Here is a 23,654-nt window from a genome sequence, read left to right as displayed (position 1 = left end):
GCCATCTGCCAACAACCAGCTGGGTGACCCAGAACAAGTCACCTTGGACCCTCAGCCCCCATCTCTTTGTCTGTTAAATAAGCATCATAATCCCTCCAGCCGGATCTTCTGCCATGAGCAGTCCATTAGGACAGGAGTAAGGATAAGAAAGAACGGGAGGGGAAAGGAAGAATCAAGGTAGAAAAAGGAACCAACAATAGGAGGCCATGGGGGACTCTGGGTGGGTGAGGATGGAAGAGCTCAGTGGAAAGGAGACTGCAGGGGCCACCTGCCATCTCAGGAGCAAGGTTGGTGGTGATGGCCCTGGGCAGAGTCAGAGGGGCCTCATGCCACCAGATTGGTGAAGATAATCTTTTCTATCCTAGAACAAAGCAGTATGTTTGGCATTACTTAGGAAAGGGGAGGAAAAGAACAGCTCACCCTTACAACAGGCAACGGCCGGCCTATCTGGGATGCTTAGTTGCAAACTGTGTGGCCAGAGACCGGTTTATGTTAAATTCAACCACAGAATGTTCAAGGTGTATTTCAAAGCAGTAATTTTGGGCTCCCTAGCACATTTCCCCCATCTACACAGCAATGACATGTGTCCCACCGCCCCAGCTCTGGGCTCACAGAAGAGACAGATGACCCAGATTGGGTCCATCGGAATAGCACATTTTCAGGGATGCTACTCAAACTGTTTCACAACCAGAACGACAAGAACGCCACTTGTCAAAATGGGCTCCTGCCACGGATAACTAGTACAGCCAGGCTGGACGCCAGCCCACCCACTCCTATGGGCTTAGGACGAGGGTGGCAGTGGATCCAAGACCAAGGAAGGTCAATCAGATCCTCCTCCAGGACGAAAAGTGGACCTTAGGAAAAAGAAGCAAGGTTCTTAACATTAGACCAGATATGAAACCTGAGACGAGAGCAGAATGAAAGCAGAGTAACAGGAATGGAAGAGAAAACCATCGTAAAATGTGTCCTGCAGGGGCTGGGGATATAGCTCAGTTGGTAGAGTGCTTGCCTTTCATGCACAAGGCCCTGGGTTCAATTCCCAGCGCCGCAATAAAAAAATAAAAAAAAAAAAAAAAATGTGTCCTGCAGTTCTTTCTTTAATTCCATGGTCTGCACCATCATCCATCCCAGTTACCTGAGCCAATCAATTCTATTTTTTCTTAAACTTGTTCAAATTGGCTTTGTCACATACAATCAAGGGTTGTGACAAAAACTCCTTAGTCCACAGTGGCAAAGCTTAGCTGTGTACAAGAAGGAGCCACGTGCCAAGTTAATCACAGTGGAAAGACCAGGGCTCGTTAGGAGAAAGGAAGGAGAGGCCCTGGGGACTCACCTCTGGACGAAGAGTCTCTACCCTCAGCTCATCTGATCTCTGATGATGGCTAACTTCAGACAAGCAGCTGCTGGAACTGAGCGGGGAAACCCCAGGGACCCTTGTCGCAGCAACCCAATGTCAGGCTAACTCTTCAGGCCTCAGGTGTTCAGTCTGCTTCAAGTTAATATGCACTTCCTCCTGTGCTGTGATATCCCCGGCCCCAGGCTGTTTCAAGCAAGTGAAGTCCACTGTGGCATCTATTACTCTCTTAACATTCCCCAGGAATAGGGTCTCTGGGCTTCGCACACATAACACCCAGTGAGCGCTCACACCAGGAAACACAGTGGCCACGTACAGTAACATCCAGCTCCTGGTCTCCCACCTGACCAGGCAGAACAGCTGCCTGGTCCTGCAGTGTAAGAGTCCAGCAGAATAAAGATACTGGAAAAGAGCTCTGGCTATTCATTCATCCAAGTCCTTTGTGACCAGAGCTCAAGTGGCCAAAGTCTGTGGGTTTGTCAGATCCACATATGAGTGACCTTGATCATAAGCAGTGAATGGAAAAGGTCACCTGAGGTTATAAAGCTTTCAGTAGGCTCTTTACATTGAAGAAAAATCCCTGAAGTGCAAAATACTCAAAAATGCAAAACTCAGTAAAAGCCTAAACGGAGAACACCTACAACTAATCTCACCTTAAAAAAGTTAATCAAAATGGTCAGAAAGCCCTTGTCAGACATCCCTAGGCTTACAGTGCTCGGGGCTTACTGTACAGCTATGCATGAAGGGCAGCCAGGAAGGCAGGAACATGTAGGATGGACAGCCCATCAGAGGGCAGGAACCGGGGAGCAGGCACAGAGAGGAGGCAGGACACAGAACACTCTTCCCGGTCAAACACAGGTCTGGTCAGCCTCATGGTCCCCTCAGCTAGGGAAGCTCTTGACTCACTCCAAATAAACAGGATGTTTCACTCTCCACTGTAAGCAGCAATAGTAGACATTCAATGCGTGTTAGCTGGGCAGCACTCACTGTGCTAAACACTTTGCATGTGTTAGGTTAGCTGGGCAGCAGGCACTGTGCTAAACACTTTGCATGTGTTAGGTAAGTAACACTGGGGGAAAGCCTGGCACAGTATTTAGACATCTAGTGAGAGCTTAATAAATGTTATGCATCATCATCATCATCATCATCATTTTTAATCTTCAGAGTATTTCCATGAGTTAGGCACTACCTGCTAGAGTTATTTTGTACATCACAAATCAGAAGCTGCTAGTTTGGATCTTGAATGTCCCCCAAGACCTATGTCTTGAAGGCTGAGTCCTCAGCCTGTGGTGCTACTCAGAGGTGATAGAACATTTAGGAGGTCTAGTGGAAGGGAACTACATTACTGGGAAGCATTCCTTTGAAGGGAATCTCAGGACCCCAACCCTTCCTGTCTCTCTTTCTTCCTAACCTACATGAGGTGAGTTGCACTGTGATGTGCTCCCATCACGGCCTCAGAAGCAAGGAGTCCAATCAGCCATGAACTAAAACCTCCAAATTGTGAGCCAAAATAAACCTTTCCTGCCAGGCACAGTGGCGCATGCCTATAATCCCAGTGGTTCTGGAGGCTAAGGTAGGAGGATAGAGAGTTCAAAGCCAGCCTCAGCAAAAGCAAGGTGCTAAGCAACTTTGTCTCTAAATAAAATATGAACTAGGATTGGGGATGTGGCTCAGGGTTTGAGTGCCCCTAGGTTCAATCCCCGGTACCCAACCCCCCATAAAAAAGATTCAAAATAAACCTTTTCTCTTTATAAGCTGATTATCTCAGTCAACTTATAAACTTTATACAACTCAATAAGCATAAAGTTACTCAATAAGCAGAAAGGACACAATTATAAACCAGACAACCTAGTTCAAGAGCTCTTAACCACCAAGCATGGTGGTGCATACCTATAATCCTAGTTACTCTTGAGGCTGAGGAAAGAGGATCACAAGTTCAAGGCCAGCCTGGGCAACTTAAAGAGACCCAATGGTAAAATACAATTTTATAAAGGATAGGGATGTAGCTTGGTAATAGAATGTTTACCTAGCATGCACAAGGCCCTGGACTCAGTCCCCAGCTCCTGGAGAAAGCTGAAGCTCTGAACCATTGTGCTTCAGCTCAAAAAGGAGTTTCAGAAGACCAGGGAAGAATCTCCTACCAGTAATTTTCATAAGCTGCAAATGAGTAACCATCTCACGTTTTCCTATCTGTACTCTGTTATGCGGCGCAACTTAAGAACAGACCAATCACCACTGAGAAGTCCAAATTTGAGAGCCTTTATTAGCCAGTGGGCTGACTGTCTCACACAATGCCCCAAAAACTGCTATTGTGGAATAGCCCTGACCATAGGGTTGCAGGGATTTTTATACCATAAGTCAGTACATCAATCCAAACTAACATCATGAGATCTAAAATCATTAGCAGAGGGGGAAGCGGGTCAAAATGACCTTTACTTAGGTACAAATTAAAGAATGGCTACTAACATCTAGACAATTACTGTTGACATCACTGTTGACATGGTAAAGTGTTTAGGAAAATAGGAATCAAAAAGAGAACAATTTTTCATTATACAAGAATTGCCATTTCATCATTTTGTATTGCCAACCATATCATGCTAAGCAACTGTTGACGGGTACAGAGGCAGGGCGTTCCCAGGGGAAGCATTTCCTACGTAACATGGAGTCTCAGAGCAAAATGGAGTCTGTTTAGTCACTGCCCATGTCGCCTGGCCTGTTACATTTCCATGGAGCCAAATCTGCCAGCTCGTCACATACTCCAGTGGTTCTCCAGCATTATCATGTATCAAAATCACCCCGTAGGGGAAACAGATTTCTGGGTCCTATTCCCTGAGTTTCTGATGCAGGAGATGAAGGCTTGGAGTTGAGGACTTGCAATTCCAGCAAGTTCCCCCGTGAGGTTAATGCTGCTGGTATAGGCACCACACTTAACAACCACTGCCAAGTTCTTGCTTTCAGTTCGTGGGTCTACGATCATTGAAATGGTCAGCTTCTCCAGGAAGCACTCTAAAGCTTCTTTGTATGTGAGGATCTAGTCACATCACCTTCTTCTCCCACATTTTCATTCCTTGACTAGTTCATTCATTCGTTGTACACATAATACCAAGCTCCTACTAAGCTCCACCCACAGACACTGGGAAAACAGCCATGACAATGCAGAACTGATTTTCAACCTGGAGGAGTACACAGCAGATATTTACCAAATAAAAACACAAATTTCAAATTGGTCAAGTGCTAGAAAGAAAAGGAACTGGATTCTTTAAGAGAAAAACCACAGGGGAGGCTACAGTACAGGCTCTTGGCTTTGTTGATCCAGTACACATTCCTCCTTATTCCTTGCCCCCAACTTCTACCTCCTGTTCTCCACATTTCTTTGGAAGAATAACCTCAAAGGTAGGGCTCCACACCCTCGCCTCGCCCAGGTTGAACCAAGACAGGAAAGAAAGACATGAAATGGTCTCCAGTCAGGCCTCCCTTTCGCCCTGTCTCATGATGGAAATCAGTCCTCAGGTGGAAAAAATGGGAACCAGGAGTGACAGAGGTAAGAGGTGGGAGGAAAAGAGCAGAGCCAGAATGCAGGAGGCCTTGTTTGGAATTCCTGGATCCAGTCATGCCTGAGGGCAGCTGCTTTCCTGGCCTCCCTAGTTGAAAGACCAATTAATTCCTTATTCTACCTCATTTTCATTATTTTATTGAAGATAACCAGGATGAGCATAGGAACCTCATTTATATTTGAGAGTGATACTTTTCTGGAAAAGTAATGATTAGATTGAGGCCAAAAGAATGAGTAGGCGTAGCCACGAGGAGAGTCAGAATTACAGTTCCAACACAGAAAACAAGAGATGCCAAGGACCTAGGGTGGGAAAAGCACTTCCGGCAGGAACTGGAAGCAGAGGCTGGTGTGCTGGGAGAGGAGGCAGGAGAAGTAGTCAGAGCCTGCAGGCTGTGTAAACGCCTTTGTAACTCACCTTAAATAAATGGACCATAAAGGTCCATCTGAAGCCAAAATTATAGGTGATCAGGTCGAACCCAGGAAACAGAGGCCAGTTTGGATCCTGGAGGTTGGAGGCGCCCCTGAGAGACTGGAATGTCCCTGTCTCCAGAGCCCTTTGATCACCAGGTTACCTGCCCATGCCACCCCTCCCCAAAGGCCGCAGACAGGGAATTGCTAATGAATGTCCCCCGGGCCTTTACCTGCCTGGGTCACTCCATTTGGCCCTTCCCCTGCCCATCTGCCTCCCACCTTCTGGCCCTCCCACCAGCATCTCCTGGGCCTGGTCAGGAAGGAAAGAGAGAAGCGGGGAGACAGCAGGAGAACAAAGGGGACTTTAGCCTATAAAAGGGCAGGGCACGCTCACTTCTTGGGATCCCAGAACAGCAGTCACGGCCCCCTCGTCCCCCCCAGGAGAAGTCTGTGTCACCACCTTTAGATAAAACCTGCCTCATACGCTTGTCTTGGCGTGCTCTCGGGTGTTATACTTCAACATCTGAGGAAGCAGAACTCGTCACCAAATCTACAGTTGATCTTATGACTTAAACTAACTTTCCTCAAGTCAAAGTTTTCCTCAGCCCCTACGCTAACTCGGAACAGAGCTGTCCACACACCATGCCCCTCCATGCCATCTGCTTCACCCTCTGCTTGTTATGGATTTCCTACTGCATCCACCTGACTGACTCTGGGCCCAAACTGCCCTCTCCTAGACTAGAGGAAAGCAGACACCCTCTGGCAGCAGATGGCAGGGGACAGAATACTCAGGGTAACACTGCTGTTTCCATAACTAAGTCGTGGAAAGTAGACCCCATGGGGCCAATTAGCACCATCTCTAACTACCAGCGGAGGCCCTGTTCTCAGATCTGCTCTTCCCTTTACGCAGCTCTGCTTCCTGCTCCACGAACTCAGATGGAAGGGCACTGAGGGTGGAAAGTAGTCACGGAGGAATTCAAACAGCTGCTCCTCTGAGGAAGGACATGCGCTATTCCTTGCTCCAGCATTCCAAGGTCCCGAATCCTACAAACCACACTGCAAACTCTAGGAACCCTGACACCGCATTCTTTTAAAGGGACTACTTTAGTTAGTAAAGGACAGTGGCAGCGGCAGTGACCACAGATGCCTCGGCATCCATCACTAGATGGTTGTCAAGCACCGAGAAGAGCCCAGGCATGTGAGGTTGCTCTTTCTTTCTAAATTTCATAGAACTGAGGCTCAGAAAGGTGAATGGTGTCGAAGGATCGCCAACAGTTAAGGCAGTAAGTGAGAATTGAAACTGAATGCCAGACTGTGGGCCCGTAACCATGGTGCCACGTGACCTTCATCATCAGGAAACTGCCGACTGGTCTGCAGAGCAATTTAGGTCAAGACAACCACTGTCCTCCAGTGAGGTAAACTCCAGAGAAAGAAAACAAGGGATGCGAGGCCATTGCAAACACACACAACGGCGCTGCCGATTTCTCACTGGCTCGTTAAAACCGAGGGTTCGCGAGAAGCCAGTTCTTCCTGCAGTCTCCCCACTGGTCACAGGGCTCGACTGCCCACCTGGCCCTAAGATGCTAGCATCTGGCTGCGTGAATTCCATTTCTCTGAAATCCTTTGGCAATCCACCTTTCCGTCAATACCCACAGCGCCAAAAGCCAAGAAGAGAAATCCCTGCAACTTATCTTAATCGTGTTGTTTCTCCTTAGAGTTTGGCTCCGCTCCGGACTAACTGGGTAATTTAAGGCAAACTACTTAACCTTTCCAAGCCCTGGTTCTCTCATCTATGAAATTACCTTCCTTATGGTGCTGCTATGAGTAAGATGAGAAATGATTCATGCCCAGCATTTAGCATATGGCACGGTGCCTGACACGTAATAAACATTTAATAAATTTCAACTATTTGAGCCAAATTATTATGTATAATCTGAAATATATACATATACTATTATGTATAATGTGATGTCTAAAATATCAGACTTTTCAAATAGATAAATTAAAGATAATTAATTATATTAAAAGAAACCATTTTACAAGAATTTGGCATAGGCTCTTTTCTGTCTGTCTGTCTGTCTATCTTTCCTCTTATTTCTATTTTTAACACTTCTAACACCAAATGTGTTGGGTTTTTCCTCACACCAACCGATCTTCCAACTCCCCAGGATTGAATGTCCTGCAATTTAATCCAATTCTGACACCAACTAACCAGAGTTAGCGTCAGACTCCACATGGCTGAGGGTTCAGTCCCACTGGGTTGCCCTCACTTCAGATCCCAATCCCAACTACTGGTACCTAGGATACCCTCACCTTCCCTTGACTTGACAACTGTATCGGTGAGCTTTCCATTACTGAAACTAAATACCTAAGAGCAGAACCTTGCAAAACCTTACAAAACTTACAAAAAAGAAAGGTTGGTTTTGGAGGTTTCCATGACCTGTTGGGTCCATTGCTTTGGGCCTGTGGTAGCACATCATGGAGGGATCACACGGAGGAGAAAGCTCATGTATCTCATGGCTAGGTACAAAAGAGATAGGGAAGACAGCAGAGTCTCACAATCCCCTTCCACTTGGCCCCCCATCTTCAAGTTTACACCTCCTCCCAACAGTACCACCTGGAAACTACCCCTTGAACCCAAAGGCCTTTGTAGGACACGCCAGATTCAAACTAGAACAACTGCAAAGGGGAAGTTTCCTCAGGACCCATGTTTCCATTTCAGTAATTTTTGGTAAAATGGCTCAAGGAACCCAGAGAAACACTTTACTTACATTTACTAGTTATTTATAAAGGATACAACTCAGGAACAGATAAGAGAGATGCAGAGGATAAGAAAGGGGGGTAGGGTGCGTGGCACCTCCCATGCCCTCAGCAGCTGCTCCAACCTCCCCGCACCTCAAAGAGTCGCCTAACCCAGAAGCTCTCTGAACACCACCATGTAGGAGTTTTTATAGAGGTTTCATTGCTGGGTAAGACAGATTAAATCATTTGGTTGCCAGTGATTATCTCAATCTCCAGCCCCTCTCCCCTCCCCAGAGGTTAGAGGGGGGAGGCTGAAAGTTCCAATCCTCTAATCAGGCCTTGGTCTTTCTGGTGACTAGCCTGATGCTGAAGCTATTTAGGGGTTGCCAGACACCAGATGTCCCATTAGTACACAAAAGACACTCTTATCACTTGGAGATTCCAAGGGTTTTAGGACTTATATACCAGAAACAAGGGACAAACTAGATACATATTTTATATTATTCCTAAAAGTTAAATAACTACAACTCTGGGGAAATGTCTGTGATGCAATGCAGGGCACATTTGAATCATAGAGTTTAATAACCCCATATCCACAAAAAGAAATTCTATAAGGTATAAGAATGTTATTTTTTTTAATTATCCATTTCTGGAGAAAGCAAGCCATATTTTAAAAATTCCCAAACAAAGCGCCAGGCAGGAGAACAGAAGCAAATCCTTCTAGCCTGGAGCTCTAGAGGCCTGAACTGTTCACAACTAGGCACCACCTAATTGTGAGAGGTAGAATAAGTTTCTTACAAGAAATTAAGGAAGAGGAGTGTGATGTAACCAACCATGTTACATCATATTTGTATCATATTTGTATGATGTAACATGTGAGCTCAGCCAGCTCACATAACCTTTATAGACGTCAGTGTTCTTGTTGATGAAATGAGATAAGGACACACCGATGATTTTTCAGGTCCCTTTTTGCTTTCAAATGCCATGACCAGAGAAAGACTACCACTACCTGTGCAAGATAATAGGTGAACTTTTCTCAAATAATACCTTCCTTCAAATAGAAAGCATGCTCTTTTATTTCAGCTTCTAACCCTGACCCTTGCTGGTACCCAAACCAGGTAATGATTTAATCTGTAAAAAACAAAACATGAAGATGATACAGAGAAGTAGGTTACAGGTGTTTGCCATCCTGACTGCCCAGGGATATGCCCTTTCCTGCTTACACCTGCAAAAAAAGGGACATCCTCTTGAGCAGTCAGCATTGGGGACAACAGCCTTCTCCTAAGAAATCACCATACCTTGATAACATACAACCCTTCCTGTTGGAAAATCACTACATTTATCTGAATATCATGCTATTCTCCAAACAAGGGACAATCCTGGCAAAGGGAGGTAAATATGTAAGCTACATGGGAATATAGGATATAAAAATAATTCCACATTTATGCCACAGTCATAAAGAATATATCACCTCTTGGCATGACCTCATTACAGAGGAATTCATTGCATATTTTATTAATTCTAGGAAAGATATGCATTTCTTAATCTGTCAAGAGGCAAAGGGTATAGGACATTAGAACCGGTTTAGTGATTGGTACTAGTGACTAGTGAGTGTCTCACAGATATTCCTCCTGGAGCTTCAGTAGTAGATGTAAATGGAGTCCATTTTAGGCTACTAAAGTGAGACATCAAAACGCCTGGTTGTAAGCAACAGCACTGATCATTAACTTAGTCAGAAACAAACATTTTGTGGGGAGTGAATCTCACAGAACCAATGGAAGCTTGGAGGAGTCGGCTAAATACCACGAAGCACCCCTTGGAACTCCAGAGGTCCAGAAGTGGGACACAGAGCAAGCACATTGGTTCCAAGGCATTGAGACCAAGAGGCCACTGGATGAATGACATCCAAGTATCATTATGTCCTTAAATCACTTGCTCAAGATTCAAAGTCCTGAGAAAGTGAATCTGATTGCCAGAGTTGGTCACATGTCAGTCACCTGGGAACAGAGGGTAAAAAGGCTCTGTGTTCTTCCAGTTCCATGGAAGAAGAGAGGCACTGAAAACTTACACTCCCAGAAATGTTACACAAACTAGTTAAGGGCAGTCTCTCAAAGGAAATCAGGGTACTATGAAGAAGAATTTATGCTTGCTTGCAACCAAAAGAAAAGAAGTCAAAAACAATGTAGCTAGGTATGTGTTTATTTGTCATTTTAATAAACATGTCCAGGTCATATGATAGTATAAAGAAATTCCAGGGCATAGATGATCTCAGAGGCCAAAAACGTGCAATATTTAACACGTTCTCACCACATGAGCTGTTGTGCATTAAGAAAGAAAGGGATTCCAATAAGATTCTTAGACCTGTACTCAAAATAAAATGGCCAGGCACTTGGTTGCTGAGCAAATTCCCACAAAGTCATTGGGTTATTTTTCTCCTTCTCCTCCCTCTTTTAAAGAGGGGTTTTAAAAAATCTGCAGGTTTCACCAGAAGTCTCTAACTTTGAATTCAGATACCTCATAGGTGCAACTGTGGTTAAAAGCCTGTGGTTTTAAGCAAGGCAAATACCTGTACCCACTCCTAAGCCAGGTTTTCAACAGTGAATCCAAAACAAATGGTCTTGACTTAGAAGTCTCATCCTTAGATCCCAGGCACAAAGGGGTGTTTGGCAGCAGCACACTCTTTGTAGATTGGGAGGCAAATGCTACAACTTCTGTGGAAGCGTGACCAGCGTTCATTCTGAGATCTTCAGGTGGCATCATGAGAAATGTCACTCTGGCTTATCACATCAATGTGACTTGGTGTGTTTTGAAAACCACCTACTTCAAATCTCCCTACTTCACTGAATGATGAGGTGTAAAGACATAAAACTTGTTGGAGGGAGTTTTGACCTATAGCAGGCAATTGTCTTATTTTTCATAAGCCGTTTTCATTTTTTTTATTTTTTTTATTGTAAACAAATGGGATACATGTTATTTCTCTGTTTGTACATGGCGTAAAGGCGTACCATTTGTGTAATCATAAATTTACATAGGGTAATGTGTTTGATTCATTCTGTTATTTTTTCCCTTCCCCCACCCCTCCCACCCCTCATTTCCCTCTATACAGTCCTTCCTTCCTCCATTCTTGCCTGCCTCCCTAACCCTAACTCTAACTCTTCCTGAAAGAATCTGACCATTTTTCTAAAGGTGCCCTTATTGGGAACTTGGGTCATCTTGCACAGGATGCACAATGCTAAGCATTCCATGCGAGTCGGGTTCATATCCAGCAACCCAGAGTCAACAGGCCAGGATCTGGTCCTGACTGTTTCTAGAACAAGTCAAGTATCCTTTCTGGCACACCATTCCTCACTTTGAAAGTCAAGAATTGAATACAGAGATGAATCTTATCATAAAATATTTCTATTTTATAGAAATACATTAGCACGGAAAAAAGAAACCAAATTATCAAAAGTCAAAGGGGACACGAATTATGTCTTTTTGCCTCTAAGTATTAGCAGCAACTGGGAACTTTACATTCAGATATTAAGTTTTCTTTCATGTGGTTGCTGTTATTTGTTTCTTCCCACAAACAATCCCCATCTAGCTGAGTGGAGTCTTTCCAAATCTCATGCTCACTCATGTATGTATTCATTCACAACATGTTCACAAATGCTGGTGTATGTGTGTTTCAATACAGTATATATACATTTATGTATATATCACATACATAAAATTCAGTCCAGTAGGGTCAGTTGTGCAAATAAGATTTACTATAGCCTGATACATGCCCTGATGGAAGAAGTAAAAATTGACCTGTGAGTGGTACCTGAACCAAACTTTAGTGATCAAAGAAAGATGGGGCGAAAGAAAGATTCAAGTCGAACTGAATTGCAAAACACAATAATGAGTTTGCAGTTAAAGAGGGGTAGAAGGAATATTGCAGGCAAAACAAACAGCCTCTGTGACATTCCAGAAGCAAACGAGAGCATGGCATGGTCAAGGAAAATAAATTTTCCTAGCAAGAGATGAGGTTAATTAGGTCTATAGGTATGTCATTAAAAGGCATTGTATGTATATATTTACAGATAGGTATGCACACGTGTCCATATATCCATACAGACACACACACATAATGTGTATGTGTGTATAAAAGATTTAAGCAAAAGTAACATTAATCAGATTTGTATTTTCCAAGGATCACTCTGACTGCAGCTCATTGAGTGAATTTGAAGAGAGGAACACTAGAGGCACAGAAACCAGACAGAAAGCAGTTGCCATAATCCAGCTGTAAGGGCGACAGCAGCAGAGACAGAGAAAAGTGAATGAAACCATAAAAGACGTAGCAGAGAGCTTCCATAGAACTTGATGACTGACTGCACACAGGGTGGCGGGGAGGGGAGAGGATGAGTGAAAGGGCGGAGTCATGGTTGACGCCCCCTTTTCTTGTCTGACCAATTGCTTGATGGTGGTCTTATTCATTGTAATTTTAAAGGTTAATGAGTTCTGGAAGGAATTTGAATTTCATAAATTTGAGGCACCCGCTCAGGACAGTAATTACTAGACTAGATTGGAAGTGCAGATTTGGGGATCATGAGTATATTAAAGGGATCGCCTAGGGAGAATGTGCCAGGAAAGGAGGGCCTGAAAGAAAACTCTGAGGGATAAGCAATCAATAAATGACCGAATTAATTGTTGTACAACTTTACAGAAATTATAAGTGGTAAAAATTACAATTAGGAACAAAGCTTTATTATATTGTGTTGCATTTAAAAGACCTACCATAAAGCCCAAACCTAGTAGTGTCATGTTCTCACAGGGTACCCCGGACCCTTCTCTGGATGGCGTTAGAACCTCATGGCCTCCTGTTTCTTCTGACAGCGCAAGGCTGGAGCAGGACGCAACAAGTGCTGGCTGCTGACCTTTCATATTGGTAAGCATCTCAGGTTGTTCTGAATTGGTGTGGCTAGGGTATGAGTACCATCTCCTCCTGTCTTCTTACTCGGGTTGCCCTGAATCGGCATGTACCTCCCTGCCGGCCTTGCCTCCTCATCTCTGAGGTGGTTTCCATAGCAATGATGAACTGAGGAGGAAAGACAAACACACCCCTCTCCCCAGGCATGCAATACATTAAAATGAAGATATCAAAAATACATTTTGAAGGATAAAAAGAAAACTAGTACAAAAACCATATACCCAACCAAAATTGGCAAGGGAATAATATATGTGAGCTAAATTCCTCACTTTTTTTTTTCTTCTTTTAAAAGGTGTCAGTAAAACTTCCCAAAGCTGAGAAATCAAGGACTAGAGATACAAACATCTTACAACTACCAAAACTAAAAAGGGAAATGAGAAATAGCAAAGTGGATTCTTTTCTGAGTGGGCCTAGGCAAACAGGGAAAAGGAGCAGTTTTTTAAAATATATTTATTTTCTAGAGGAGTTTTAGATTCACTGCAGAACAGTATGGAATGTGGAGTTCTCCTACATCCCATGTCCCCCACATATGAAGCCTACAGCACATCAACACCCTGCACCAGAGTAGTCCCTCTCTAACTATTGTTGAGCCCACACAGACACATCCTTAAAACCTAGTCCATAGTTTCCATAAGGGTTCACTCTTGGTGTTGGGCCTCCCATTTTGACAAATGTATAATGACATACATCCACCATTGTGATATAATACAGAATAGTTCTGCTGCTCTAAAAAATACCCTGTGTTTATCCAGGTATTGTGGCACATGCCTGTGATTGTAAAGACTTGGGAGGCTGAGGCAGGAGGATCTCAAATTCAAGGTCAGCCTCAGCAACTTAGTCTTAAAATAAAAGTAAAAAGGGCTAGGGATGTAGTTCATTGGTAGCATACTCCTTGTCGGATTGGCTTCTTTCACATCATAATATACATTTAAAGTGTATCATGTCTTTTCATGGCTTGGCAGCTCATTTATCTATATGGCTGAATAATATTCCATTCCCCGAATGTATTATAGTTGATTGATCCATTTGCCAATTGAAGAACAGCATGATTGCTTCTAAGTTTTTAAATTATGGATAAAACTGCTAGAAACATCTGTGGGCAGGTTTGGGTGGACACAGTTTTCAATGCATTTAGGTAAATACTGAGGAGTGAGGTTTTTGGGTGGTATAAAATTTTGTAAGAAACTACCGAATTGTTGTCCAAAGTGATTATAATACTTTGCGTTTCTACCAACAAGAAGTGGAAGTTCCTGTGACTCTACATCCTCACCAGCATTTGATGCTGTCCATGTTCTGAATTTCTGCCACTCCAGTAGATGTGTATTGGTATCACATTGTTCTAATGTGTAATTTCCTAGTAACATACAACACTATATTTTTGTTTGCCATCTGTGTATTTTCTTGGTTCTTCTATCTTCAGATCTTCTGCTCATTTTTATTTGGATTGTTCCTTTTCTTATTGCTGCAGTTTCAGAGTCCCTAATACATCTGGATAACATTCCTTTATAAGAGATGTCTCTGCAATTCTGCATCTTGCAAATACTGTGATTTCTTGTTGTCAATCCCCTAACAGTGTCATTAGCAGAGTAAAAGAGTTAATTTTAATGTAGTCTAACTTATCAATTATTCTTTCATAGACTATACCTTTGGTGTTATATCAAAAAAGTCTTCACTAAATGCATGGTTACCTCAATTTTCTTCTATGTTATCTCCTAGAAATTTTACATGTAGGTCTATGACCCATTTTTCGGTTTTCATGATGATTTAAAAAAAATTTTTGACTGTTTATTTTTAATGCTTTGGTACTTTTGTGTTTCCAACTAAATATTTCACTTTTAGATAATTTTGAAAAATTGATACCCAAGAACCTGATATTTTTAAAAATAAATAAAGGAGTTTATTCCCATGAAATTATTTGACTAGGAGTCAAGAAAAATGAGTACAAAATTGTTGAGAAGAAGTTTGAATCTATTATTTCTTAAATTCAACAGAAATTTAGTGAGGTTCTGCTCTGGGATTGTCACTGGGTTATAGAAATGTGCTCTACAAGGACCCCAATCTTGGTATCAGCAGAGCAAACCTCATATTCCAGAACTGCCTGAACCTGAACCAATGTGCTGTCAGATGTGGGCTGACAACTTTATGAGTCTGTCATCCATCCAGAGGCAAAATATTGGGGAAATGGAAAACTGGTCCTTCATGAGTGACATAGGACAAACAGACTCAAGGAAGGCAAGGCACCGCACAGATGGTGCCCAACACGCTGCAGGACCAGGACCAGACTGCGCCGTGATGTCCTCTGCCTCTTTCCAGCTAGCTGTGCCATTGACCATCCTGCTGTTACAGGCTGAGACCTTCCCGGAAGCTGAGGCAGTGCAAAGGCCCCCTTCTTGCAATCAAGTCAAAGATTGCAGACACGTCAGTCAGAGTAACAGGCATGAACTTATTAGGAGGATGGGAAAGGGCAGAAGGGACACTCTCATGGCTTGGCAGCTCATTTACTTATATGGCTGAATAATATTCCATTAAATGACTGTATTATAGTCTTCTCAGAGAGGAGAGGGATGGCGTGCTTCTCCTGCCTCCAGTGTTACTGGGTGTGGAGAGTCCTGGAAAGTTTTCAGAGTCACACCCAAGTCCACCTTCTGACTTTTGACTGACAGCATAGGATCTGTATGGACGACCTCCAAGACAGGATGGTTTTGGCCCTCTTAGAGTAGGACAGACCTGATAATTCAACTTCTAAGCAATTACCCTGAGAAAATTAGTCAGAGATCTGGATAAGCTGTTCATCCAACACCATTTATGATAGTGGAAAAATTACATAAATAGTTAAATATATCCATATGATAGAATGTTATAAAGCTATTTCAAATAATATCTTTAAATAATTTTTATTTTCCTGGAATTACAACAAATCACTAGGATATGGAAGGTACATTATTTATGCATTATTCCTCATACTTTTTCATATGATGCATATTAGTTGTATAATCAGAAAAGACTTAAGGTTTTTTTCCTCAGGGACTTGAAGTATGAAAAAAAAAAGGACCCAAAAATAAGATATTCAGTAACTACCAACAATTTTCAGGACACTGGACCAAAACAGAAATATGATGTCCAATCCCACTGCTATCACAAAATAGATTTAAGCATTGGAAACACACATAAAACTCTACAGCAGAAATCTGTGAAACATAATTAGTAGAGGTTGGTTTACTAAAGAGAGAATTTAGATAATTAGAAAAGAGATCTGGGGGTTTAAGAATTATAGGGGAAGGATAAATGACAGAATTATAACCAGGAACAAAACAAGGTTCTTCAAATATCTCTGTAAAATGTACTCTCTCAGCAGACAGCAAAGCATCTTCAACTTCTGAAACTGTGCTGTGTGCTATTACTACCTCCAGCCTATTCTGATGTCTGCTTTATCTTCATTGTGGGGCAGGGAGCTAACATGAAATTTTGCTTACCATTTTTTCCAAATAATATATTCCAAATAATATTATGCTTCAGAAGAAACAGCTCATTATTTGTGGTATAGGTCCTGGATTGAAGGTCCATGTTTAAGTCACAACTCTATTGCTTATTTAGAGCATGATGCAGGTAAGTCAATAGCCAACATGAGACACTTGTCTTCTTTGTTTATGATACCAGCTCTGTTCTATCACAGAGTTAACATGAGGATTAAAAAAGATCATGTACATGATGGTAAAGAAGTGTTAAGCAAAGAGGGTGCATTTTATAGTAAGATAATTCTCATCCTATCGACAATTCATATTGTGGCCTCTCGTAGCAATTCAAGAAGATCCAAAGTTGAACCCCTGATTGAAAGAGCAACTCACAGACCAATGTGACTGACTAGAGAAGCGCCCTCTTACCCTCTGGCTACTGAGTGTGCAGTTTTCAAAATTCTGGGTACACAGTGGCAGATGACCTTCCCACGTGGACAAAGGTCATTCTTCAGATGCACTGAACATGTGGTTGTGCTTCCAAACTAGAACTAACTATCAAACGAGCTCCTGAAGGTACCACCAGCCCCCACTTCTGTGTTGTATTGCTCTATCTGTTCATTCATCCGTCCACTGAGAAAAGATTATGCGAAAAGCTTTGGAAAAAAACAACAAAGAACAGAAATCAGACAACACCCTGCCCACATGGAGCCCACACCAAGGGGGGAAAGAAAATATTAATCACAGAAGCACATACACAGATATAAAAATGAAAGTTATAATGACAAATAAAAGAGATGTTAAAAGGTTGTAATATTTAGTTGGAAGGGATGATCTGGACCAATGGGTATGAAGAAGTCTTTCCTGAGTGGAGATAGGAGAGATGGATGAGGGTTGAGAGAAGACTCACCAGACCATGTATAGAGATCAGCATGATAAAAGGTCCTGTGGCAGAAAATACTGACATCAAGAAAATGAAAAGAGGATAGTATGTCTAGGACAGAGATCAGAAAAAGGAAGGTACAAGATGACAGAAAAGGGTAGACTACACTAAGGTTTGTGCTATGTTTAGTTTGAGAGCAAAGGAAGCCATTGAAAGATTCTCATCAGAGAAGTGACCAAATTCAATTTGTATTTTGAAAGATAATTCTGACCATAATGTATCAGGATGCCAGGTTACTCCATATGAGATTTACATAAATTTTTACATACAAATTTAAATTTACATACAATTTACATGCAATTTTTTTCCACATACACAGTTATATATAGGGTCCTACAGTTGACAAGTTCCTACTAAAGTTCTAATTTTAAAAGACCACAAGATGGCAGGCATGGTGGCAAATGCCTATAATCCCAGCAGTTTGGGAGGCTAAGATGGGAGGATTGCAAATTTGAGACCAACCTCAGCAACTTAGCAAGGCCCTAAACAACTTAGTGAGACCCTATCTTAAAATAAAAATTAAAAAGGCTGGGGATGTGGCTCAGTGGTAAAAGTGCCTCTGGGTTCAATCCCCAATAGTACCACCACAAAGAAAGACAACAAAAAATCCTTGATCCTATTTCTATAAGACAGTATTGATGACCAACACAAGACACTATTAACAAATCCTAGCCCAATCCTACTGTCTGGAAGGAGATAATAAAAGGTCAAGAGTTTCAGCCTCATCTTTTTTCAACATGGCATATCAACATGTTTTGGTTAATGAAAATGATAAAAAAGATTAAAACAGGCAAAAGTCAAAGTCTAGAACAACTGGAAAATTCTGGCAAGCATTGTAAAGTTAAGCCACAACATCTAGACTAAATCTTACCCACATTATTAAGATATGCTAACATGCAGATCAACAGCGAGATGTTCAAAGTATCTAATAATAACAAAAGGACCCAAGTACTGAAGTTAGTGCATAGTGATGGACTTCTTTGTAGATATTCCTGCAATCACTTTGCTGTCTCTTGAAATCATTCTGAAAGGTTTTCTCCAACGAAAGAGAAAGGAGCGCTTGGGGCACTGGGACACTAAGCATGCACAGTTCACAGATTTGTGCTAGAAATTTCACTGATTTACCATTGACATATTATCGGTTGTTGAAACTATTTTAACTATGCAACGCATAGTTTTCTTTTTTTTCTGTTTTCTTACACGGGCATACATATTTAACAATAAAGTTAGCACAGATTAAGAATGTGTGAATGATCATGATACACGTGCTTACCCAGTGATGAGTAAAAATGATACTAAGAATATTTCTGCGAATAACAACATAACGAGTAAAAGTTCTAGGTCAGAAGCTGCAGGATATGTACAAGTGAACTTTGTAGTGATACTAGTCACACAAATAATATATTTTAAGACTTAAAACTATAAGTCTTATACTCCTAACAAGGCATTTTATAGTTTATTCTTTGATGGTACATACTGGCTTATTTCATCATGCAGTAGAGCATAACTCCTAAAGTAAAGATGAAAATTTGATCATTCATGTGAATTGATTTTCCTATATAAATTATAATGTGACATTATAAAATTGGCAAATGTATTGCTGACATGCCAGCAAATCAGGGCAATGAATGCAATGCCAAATGGATACAAATCAGTGGTCCTGTGTGCTTACCTTGGATTTTGTCTAAATCTGGATGCACCTGTGCAAGGGTAACAGGCATGGCAGCAACATCTGTCTTATGCATCCTGTCACAGGAAAGTATGATGTCGAGGAGCCGTGACAAGGCAGAGTGGAGAAGGCAGCCCAGGCTAGAGATGGAGAAGTTTAGCAAGTTAAGAAGGAATAAGTAGGCCTCCAAGGGTCACAGAGTTCTGCTTTTAGCACAATGAACACATAGTGAGAGAGCAGGAACGAGGAGCAAGGACATTGGTTAGAAAACAGGGAACACAGAAGCAGTGACCCAGGCAGCCAGAGTGACAAAACCAGAAAGGAGGCTCAGTGAGGAAAATAGCTGCCTGAGACCAAATTCTGAGAGGCAGAGCAGAGGAACAGTGGTGAGGAATCTGAGGACAAGTGTGTGCTGGAAGCATCTGAGAGACATGCGCTTCTTATAACCAGAGAGCTCAACCTCCTAAGGAAATCTGCCCAAGAGACCCAGAAAGTTCAGGAGAAACCTACAAAGAACAGAGCACTAACCAGAAAAAAAATCCATTGTGTGAGGCTGAATGTGGGAATAAGAATCACCCCTGGGTTCAAATTCTGGCTCTATTGCCAACAGTTAGCCTTTAGGACAGTTATTTAATCTCCGTGCACTTTGGTTTTCTTCTCTATAGAAGATAGATAGGCCTACTAAATCTCATTTCTCAAAGCTGTTAAGAAGATTAAATAGGAGACTCAATGTGAAAGAACATGGACCCTAGCAAAATAAATGTCCACTTCTGCGTCTTCTCCCTCATATCTGCCAGCACCTCGTACCTTCCTCCAACAGGGTGACTCTGCGGATCTCTGTTCCACGTGCACAGGGCGGCCTCTTCTACATGACTTTGTTAATCCCTCCCTCACTTCACACAATGCTCTTTCCTTTCTACACATCACCATTGAACAATAGTCTTAGTCTTAGGAATGAGCGCTTATTGCTTTAAGTAATCTGTTCACTGTGAGGACAGTGTGGTTATCTGGGGAACAACTGAAAATGTCCACAGGTTCACAACTCTCCTTTTGGCCAAGCTGACCTCACTGATCAAAGCAGTTAATTTGATCCAACAGGCTTGCTTCAAATGAGAGGCAAAAAAAGCAGCTAGATCACATCAATTCCAAAGCCTATTCTTTCTTTAAAAAAAAAAAAAAAAAAGAACTGCTGATTTTTGTATAAATGGCTTCAAACACAAATAAGCATAACTCACTGATAATGTCAAGTGAAAGCTGGCATTGTCTAAACTGATCCACTTGGGAATAGCAGATTTCAGAGATGCATTTGGAAAATGAGGGATTTTTTTCCCGGTACTAAGGATTGAGCCCAGAGATGCTCTACCACTGAGCTACATCCCCAGCCCCTTTTATTTATTTTTTTATTATTTTGATCTGAGGTCTCACTGAAGTTGTCAGGATTGGCCTTAAATTTGTGACCCAACTGCCTTAGCCTCCCAAATTGCTGGGATTAGAGGCATGCTCCACTGAATCCAGAAAAAAAGTGAGAGGTTTAAAAAAAAAAGAAAAGGTTAATTATAAAAGCATTTCGGTGACCACAACCTGTATTTTTTTTAGAAGTAAACATATCCCTTTTCACTATCACTTTAAAACATTGAAACTAAAATCAGTTCCAAAAGTTCTATCACCTCAATCAATTTTTGCCCTGAACCTAGCCAGCCAACAAGTGAGCAAAGCAAATGTAAAACTACAAGGTATTACAATAACACAATCCCTGTATTTTCATTGTAATTACTGTCTGATCCAGTCAGTCACTCAATTTAACAAATAGTTATTGAATAACTGCCACATACACAATCTTATGGTACATAACAGATAGTAAATTTTGTCCTTCAAATTAAAAGATGAAACATAACAGCAAAGACATTGAGAGTCTAAAGGGATAAAAAGGGAAATACAGCATCTCCCCAAATTGAATTATTTTAAATTACTTTATCTTAAGTGACAGTGTATATCTCTCTCATCCAGATTCTATTTCAAATCTCTAACCCTTATGAGACTTAAATAATTCTGACAACCAATTTACTGAAATCTTGATCGCACTCTCTTAGTGCACTTTTATCTATCTTGCTAGGGTCTATTCACACTTGTGGTAATTATCAGGACCTCCTCTGTTCTGGCATATACTGGGAACCAACTCCTGATTTGTATTATTTCTGCTGAAGACATCTGACTGTTGGCATAAACAGACAATAATTAAAATACTGTTAAATTAAGTTAATATAGTGTTAACTACTTCTCCTATGCCCCACATCCTTTTGTTACTTTGTCCACTGAAATTAACGAGATTTTCCTATCTTTGGCCACAACTGCATGAGTCCTGGCCTTGGTATATGACCTTGTGATGCAGGGATTCATTCAAAACTCCTGGAATCATTCAGCTCTCTTCTTAAATGCCATTGTCACATAAGCACTTTGCATTTCTCTCTGTTTCCTGATGCCTATTAATGGAAGATATTTCACAAAACACCAAAGAAAGTTGTTGCATTACCACTTTTAAAAACTTATCCCCCAATTTGACATTTCCATGATCCCCTATGATACAAGAATAAGGAAATAAATAACAGTAACCTGAAGAAGTATAGCACCAATTCTGTAGAAAATGCATCCATTTATTTTAATTACATATTTATTAACACATAATTTTTTGGTTAAGTTCAGCTTTTTTTTCAGGGCTTCTGAATCCCTAACAACTATGCCCTTTCATTTTAAGTATTAATTTCTACCATTCTATTTAAATGAATTCTGTGCAAAGAATAAAACAACAGCACATCACATGGCAAAGTAAGCATATAGTTTGCACTGCCCCATTGCTCAGATGGTGAAACAGTGAATTAGCAGCAAAAGTGGGATGAGGGCCAAGGCCAACTAAATAATTCACTGTGCAATTCCCAATGCATGAAAGATGGTAGAACTTAGGACCATGTGTTCAACAATTTCCACTTGTGTCTACTCAGAGCTAATACATCCTTGGTATTTCTAAGTACAGCAAAAACCATTAATTCAAATCTTCAACTATATGCTAAACTGAAATCAACAGGCCCCAAAATACCAATAAAGATTTCTATGTAAAGCTATTAAATTAGGTTCTGAAATTAGAATTCAAGATTTTGCAAAGTGGCAATGTTCACTCTTTACTACATTAATCATTCAGGAAATCTGATTATAATCTACCAGAGTACATTAGTACTACATGAAGGAGGAGCACAGAGTGAGAAGCCCAGCTGGAGATCTGGAATACAGTGGGGAGCGGGTGGCAGGGAACTGGCTTAGATTTATTGGAGACAGAGTAAGAAATGAATCGGAGCAAGCAGCTGACATCCAGACTAAAATTAGAAAAGCAAACTTCTCTACAGACCCGGCGACTCAGCCAAACACCAAAGGAAGAAGAGCAGTCCACTAGCCATACAAGAACATCAAGCAGAAAAATGTACTGACCCATACAAGTCTGTATAAGAAACAAAGATTCCAATTAAGTGCAAAGAGTACTTGGAATCACTGAGTTCTAGTCTGGAATTGAAAACTCGTGAGATATATTTCCTGGGGATATCTCTTTGATCTGAGTCTTAACCCTTCCTACAAAGTAGGAATTTTTAAAAACTACCTTACAAAGTTGTGAAAGGAATTATCTGATCAGAAAATAATTTGTGAATTGAAAATCGACACAAAAATGTTCTTAAGTTGGGGTGGTGTCCTTATCGTGGCTTTTGACACTTGTAGTGTTAACTGAATGGAACAACATTTGAATAATGACTGACAGACTTTCTTCCTGGGTCAGTCTGCTGCCCCATGATCCCTAGCCACCAAGGCTGAAGCACTCACTACTGGATGGCAGAGCCAACCTGAAAACAAGAAGTCATCGTTCAACCCTGACTTTCCAAAACAGACTTAAATCATGAAAGACAGCACTCAGGACAGTAAAAGTCTTAACTATGAGAATCATGAACTTAAGAGGGAGAGGGGAGTTTTCTGAATTCCAGAAGTTTCCCTTTCTATTACAAACCTGAGCCTGACTAATTCAAGACACAGAGCTTTTTTTCCCCCCTATAAGAAGTATAAGAGAAAAGACAGAGGACACAAGGCAAGAATGATTTTCCACTAAAAGGAAAAGGCCTCAGAACAACTCCTAGGCTGGATTAAAGGGCTTCAAGGGAAAAAAAGGTAGAAGGTAGATGTGCCAACGTGATGGCAAAGCCAGACCTGGTTGTGGAATGAAATTGCAAACGTTATGTGAGAGAACCCTGCCTAGGGAGTGGTCATGTCCCCTCCCCTCTCTAAGTCACCCTGGGTCCCTACTTTTGCATTGTCAATACCTGCCCTAGGAGTCTGACTGCTCCCTCCTGAAACGTAATAGATGTCTGTGAAAGGAGCTGTTTCTTCCTACCTGTTCTGTGCGCATGCTTTATGTTAGAGACCCTGCACAGGCCTTCAGCCGCAGAGATTAAGAGGAAAAAGTCCCAAGGATAGGATGGGTCTAAGATGACTTAAAACAACCTATAGATATGTGAGAAACTGTGAATCTGGGCTCAGAATTTGGAGT

General features: G+C 41.6%; 1 long non-coding RNA gene and 1 other non-coding gene across 2 annotated transcripts in view; one reads left to right on the top strand and one right to left on the bottom strand.

The window, feature by feature from the left end:
• Nucleotides 1–23,654, bottom strand: part of LOC124970969 (uncharacterized) — a 184,729-nt gene that overhangs the window by 113,131 nt on the left and 47,944 nt on the right. The window lies entirely within an intron of this gene.
• Nucleotides 969–1,051, top strand: Trnae-uuc (transfer RNA glutamic acid (anticodon UUC)). The gene has a single exon. It is a non-coding gene; the product is annotated as a tRNA-Glu (tRNA).

Source organism: Sciurus carolinensis, chromosome 19 (assembly GCF_902686445.1).
Source record: "Sciurus carolinensis chromosome 19, mSciCar1.2, whole genome shotgun sequence".
Lineage (NCBI taxonomy): Eukaryota > Metazoa > Chordata > Mammalia > Rodentia > Sciuridae > Sciurus > Sciurus carolinensis.
Note: the sequence above shows the minus strand (reverse complement) of the source record. Positions and strands in the feature narration are given on the sequence as shown.